This window comes from Frankliniella occidentalis, unplaced genomic scaffold (genome assembly GCF_000697945.3).
Source record: "Frankliniella occidentalis isolate FOCC.00 unplaced genomic scaffold, Focc_3.1 Scaffold2, whole genome shotgun sequence".
NCBI classification, from domain to species: Eukaryota; Metazoa; Arthropoda; class Insecta; order Thysanoptera; family Thripidae; genus Frankliniella; species Frankliniella occidentalis.
Genome location: NW_026267132.1, coordinates 492,472 through 497,919, shown reverse-complemented (window position 1 = coordinate 497,919; position 5,448 = coordinate 492,472). Strand labels below are relative to the sequence as shown.

General features: G+C 56.0%; 1 protein-coding gene and 1 non-coding gene across 9 annotated transcripts in view; one reads left to right on the top strand and one right to left on the bottom strand.

Moving 5' to 3' along the window:
- The window catches only part of LOC113208146 (RNA-binding protein Musashi homolog Rbp6-like), a 234,202-nt gene that overhangs the window by 211,460 nt on the left and 17,294 nt on the right, over positions 1–5,448 (top strand). The window lies entirely within an intron of this gene.
- Trnai-uau (transfer RNA isoleucine (anticodon UAU)) lies at positions 3,377–3,468 on the bottom strand. Its single transcript is given in 2 exon segments — positions 3,377–3,412; positions 3,431–3,468. It is a non-coding gene; the product is annotated as a tRNA-Ile (tRNA).

Sequence of the window (5,448 nt, the reverse complement as noted above, 5' to 3'; positions counted from 1 at the left end):
AATATAAAAAATCATAAAAAGTTGAAACCGTAGCCAGAACCTTGGACAATGGATCGGTACCCCTTGTGCTCGCGATGTGCACTTGGACATAACCTGCACCTGCCGCCGTGCCTGCTGCAGAGGGGGCCGATCTTGTCCACAAGCTAGTTGTGTACAGAATGGGCAGAATGTTTGTGTTTAAAATGGTTTACGCACGTAAGTTGAAGGGAGGGGGGGGGGTAGTGGTTTGGGAGAAATGTGAAAAGATCACTATTGTTTCAGGTTCCTCTTTACAAAAGAAAACGAAAATGTTTTATGTCCAAAGACGATCGGAATCGAAATGGCAGAGTTATTCTCCCTCAAATTGACAATTTGGTGGTTATTTGGCACTTTTGTCAGTTTGGGGAACAATAACTGTGCTTTTTCGACTCTTACAGGTTCCGAGCATAAGGCATTTTCGTTTACATTAAAAACGATAAATACGGAATGGAATATGCGAATAACTTTACCATTTCGATTTTGAGTGTCATTTTTACAATTGGTCATTTTCAAACGTTCCCTCCCCTCCCCTCCCAACGCCCCCCTCCCTCCTTACCCTCACGTTTTTCCACCCGCTGCGTCCTGGCCTTCAATCCACACATTACCGTGTTCTTTTAAACGTTAAATCTGAGAATTTTAGGACACAAACGACTAACGCTCAGCCACTACGGGCTGCTGCACGTACTCCTACGTTGTAATTTATTTATGCCAAACGCTCTACTGACCTCTAGGAAACAAACTACTGCCTTCTAAACCATGATTTTGTCGCCTCAGGCTTTGACATAGCATGCGTGAGGACTAGAAAAACATTAATAATTGTCTTGAGTGTTTGTGCCGTCCCTCGCGCCGCCCCGCCCAGTCTTTTCCTTGCTGCCGAACTGCAAACCTCGACGCACTCGCAGTGCACTCGCAGTGCACCCGCGACGCACTCGCGACGCACTTTCGACGCACTCGCAACGCACTCGCCCCGCACTCAGGGCGCACTCGGCATGCACTCGCACCGCACTCGTTCTGCCCTCGGGCCGCACTCGCACCGCACTCGCAACGCACTCGATGCCGCACTCGAATTGCACTCGAGTTGCATTCGCGCTGCACTCGCACCGCACTCGTTTCATTTTTATAGGGGAAGGGAAGGGTGAGGTACTACTACTGCAACTACTACTACCCGCTGCGGTGTGGCGGGGGGAAGGGAAGGGACTTTGGTTAAGGGTTTGAGTGGGTGAGGTAAGGGTGGATGCGAGAGAGGGTGGGTGGGACAGCCTCCGCTCCCGCTCGACCTGATCCAGGGCAGAGGATTGCGGTGGGGTAGTCCGCCTGTGTCGCATTTCTGTTGTCCACCACGCCCGGCGCCCGGCCGGCCCGCCCCCCGCCGCACCCGCACCGTATATCTTCATCCGGTTTCGCTCACGTGTGTGTGTGTGTCGTGTGTTGTGTCGGGCCTCGGTGGTGGTCAGCTCGCCCGCGTATACACGAACAAACACTCGCCCGTACTTCCTCATGCAGAGGGGCGGCGCGCTGATGCGGAAAACTGCGCACCACTGCGCGCAACCCTTTTGTGTCGTACGGTCGCGGGGGAGCTTTTAGCAAGGCCCGCGCCTCTGGGAAAAAAACTACTATTTTTAGTTTTACATATTTCTAGTAGTAAACATGTGCGGTGCGAAGACTCTAAATCGGTAAGGAAGATGTGTCCTTGTGTACATCTCGAACATCTTCATAGGATACGTACAAATCTTGCCCGCAAGGTAACGTAAGGTACAAGTTGTACCTAGGCTAGGTACGAATCCTTTATCTCGTCTGTAACGTAGATACAAATTTGTGCCTGAGAAATGTGCACAAACACATCCCACCTACATGTATATCCCTATTTAGTTAGTACGTATGTACAAACCATTTTATGAGAATGGGGGAAATGTATCCCATATAGAACTCTGCTCTGTTTACGTAAACCAAACACATTTTCGGGCTGTTTTTGTTTTTTTGTTGAGGTTTTTTCTTCTTTTGCGTCATTTCAAAACATGCATTCTTTTGTTGTGTATACGTGGAAAAGACTTTGCGGGGGAGGGAAAATCATCAGAGGAAACGCATTCTTCACAACGCCGGGGCTGCATGGGGGGAGAGAGAGTCTTTGTTCCCGCACGTCCGCCCCTCTCCTCTCTTCTCTCCCGCGCGTCTGCTCGTCACCCCTTTCGCCCTCCTTTGTCTCCCTCCTCCGCCCCGCTGGAGCGGCTGGAGCATGGCTGGAGCCCTGGAGCCCCGACGCTGTGCGGCGGCGCGCGGGGCGGGACTCAGCGGCTCTGGCGGCGGGGGGTATCGCCGCCGCCCGGACCCGCTCGCCGGCCCGCGCCACGCGGCCTGCGCTCAGGGCGGCGTGTTCCGAGCGCGGCGGGGGCGGCATGTGGCTACCGGGCACTGCGGGGGCGGCCCGCGAGGGTTGGTGGGGTTGGAGCACTCGCTGCAGCCCCCCCCCCCCCCAGCGCAAGGGGTAGCGCCACGTAGCAAGCGATGACTCACCCGCCGTGTGCGCAGTATGACTCGCTCGTCCGTCTGTCAGTAGCGCTACGCCGTGACCGTATACATTCGCACCGTTCAAAAATTCAATCAAACCCGAGCTGCCTTTAAGTAATCTCACTTAAATTTCCGTAAATGTAACTTTCCGAGGGTCTATAACCTCTCTTTCGAACCGTGGCCGTGAGGAAAAATTAGGTTTGAAATAAAGCATTCCGGTATAGCTGAGATGCAGAAGAATGCAGGGAACAAGAAAACGGAAGTCACCATGCTAAAGCATAAGTAGCGATTTCCGGTTTATTCTTCCCCGCATTCTTCTGCATTTCAGCTTTACCGGAATACTTTATTTGCACCTGCGGTACGAACACAATTCCATTCCCGTCAAAGTTAAATGAAGAATAATGTGTACAAGGAAACGGAAGTCTTCTTCCTCTCAGCTTCCCCAAATTAGAGCGTTTCGCTGAAACAGAAATGGTCAGTGAGAAGCTCCAAAGAAGTGACAACACGGACCCGGAACCAGCACACATAACCTAAAATAGCCTACCGATTGAAGTTGCCGCTCTTGTTATGAATTATTACAAGTTTTGTGTTGTAAAAGTTGTCTTATTTCAGAAATTTTGTATTTTACAAAATGTTTATATGAGCAGAGAATGCGGTACTCCTCACAAAAATAAATGTTACCTAACCTCTCCCCTCTTCCTGCTGTCCGTTTTCGATTCAGCCAAACACCCTGTTTACCTATTGTTCAGCTGAACAGGTCAGCACCGACTTGTCTGACACCCTTTGACCGTTTCCCTAACGGCCATGTGTCGAAGGTTTCCGTTTCCGGGCCGGCTCCCCATGAAAAAATTCATGCCCCAGGTGAGGCTCGAACTCACAACCCCGGCATGGCTCACGACTCACTGTCTATAAGTACCGTGCGCTAACCGATTGCGCCACTGGGGCAGGCAGGTAGCAGCGTGTCCCGGCGCGGTCCGGAGGAGCGGCTGCGGAGACCCTCGGCGGGCGGGGCGCGCCACGCCACGCCGGGAGGGTAGAGCACACCACGCCACGCCACGGGAGCGGTCAGCAGCGGTCAGGTCACAAACGCTGTGGTCGGTGGTCGGGCGGGGCTGGCTCCCCCGAGGTCCGTCCGGTCCGTGTCCGTTGACGCCGCACGTGGCCGGGTCGGTGGTGGTCTCCTCCTCGTCGCGGGAGCCGCCCCCCGTAAAATACCCTACGGCGTGACACTTGGGAATCCGTTTTGCCGGAAGTGAGAACACCCGTGGGGGACCGCGTGGGAAGGCGCCGGGCGGCGCCGCTTTGCAGGGAGGGGGAAGGGCTTGGTGACAAGAAAGATGGCGGTGCAGGGCATTTCGCGGCTGAGGTGTGTGTGTGTGTGTATGTGTGTATGTGTGTGTGTGTGTGTGTGAGAGAGAGAGAGAGGGGGGGGGTCAGGTGAGGAGAGAAGGCGAAGGGCCCAAGACATCCCTGCGGGGAGGCCAGCGCGCTCGCTGAAATAGAGTAAAGACTTTACGATCTGACGTGCCCCCTTCCCCCTCCTCCCCCACCCTCCCGGCCTTCCCTTTTTTACTCCCCTTTTTGTTCCCCCTTTTGGCACTTCCCTCGTCCCTCCCGGGACACGGACGGAACGGCGCGGCGGCGGTGGCGTGGCGGGGCCACTCTTGCCCTGCGGCAGGCGTCCTATCCTCCTGCGGTCAGAGAGGTCCTGGGCCGGGCGGAGCGGGCGGCGGGGGCTTGGTAGAGGGGACCAGGATGAAGGGGGGTTAGTGGGCCTTGACGGCAGCCGGTAAATTTCAAGAGCCGAGCTGCGCCGCCGACGACGGCGGGCGTCTTCAAGTAAAGTGTACCGAGTAGAAAGTGTAGCGAAAGGCGCGGCCTGCTGCTGGCTGAGGCGAAGCAGGCGAAGGAGAGGAGAGGCGACAGTTTGATCGCCTTTCCTCGAGTCCTCGTCGTCGAGGCCCGAGGGGGTATCATGGGCCGGCGGCGGTCGCGGTCGGCCGACGGGAAGGTGAATGATGATGGGTGTGTATAAAACGGTACAAAATCGAGAGTAAGCAAGAAAAGAATAAATCGTCGCTGTGTCGTTTATCGTTTATCGAGCGCGTGTCAAGTGCACATGTGCACACAGTGGCGGTGCGGGGGGGCCTATACTTTTTTTTCGGCACGGCAGCGCAGTTACACACATGGCGGGGGCAGCGACGCCGCGGTGCCGGCGACAATGATGTAGTGTGGCCAATCTCTCGGGGGGTCGGCTAAGTTTGTTGGCACTCGTGTAGTCTGTCCCACACACGTATTGTAGTGGCAGTAGTAGTACTATACCGGCTGGCACCGTTCCAGCTCATCGGCGCCGTGGGCCGCGTCCGAGGCGGGCGGCCGCCGGGGAGACGGCAGCGCGCATGTGTGAGACTGCACGGCTCCTCTTCGAACGCGGCCGGCGCGCGCGCGGCGGGCGCAAGGCAGACGGTCCTGATCACAATTACTCGGTAGAGACGTTCGAAAGGAACAGGAGGAGGGGTGCAGCTGTCGCAGAAGAGAGGAACAAATTCCGTCGCGCGGCAGTGGGCCCAATGGGCCCAATCGCTTATTGCCTCCGAGGAGGTGGAGGGGGGGGGGGGGCACCCGACCGAAAAAGTACAAAGGGTCGTCGAACGGAATCCCGCGCCGCCGCCACCACCGCGCACCCCGTTCTTTCGCGATGGACAAGGATTATTAAACAATAACGCGGAGAGAAAACGCACAAATTTTGGGGGACATGAATATGTACTGAGGGGAAGGACGCGGAAAGGTTGCTTGGGCAAGAGTCGAACACTCGCCTCTTACGCAACGAGGGTCGGGGGTTCTCACAGCGGTGTCCCCTGCTCCCCACAAAGTGCCTGTACTCTTTGCCCGTCCCGTTCGCTGGCCTTGCCGCTGACCCCCCCC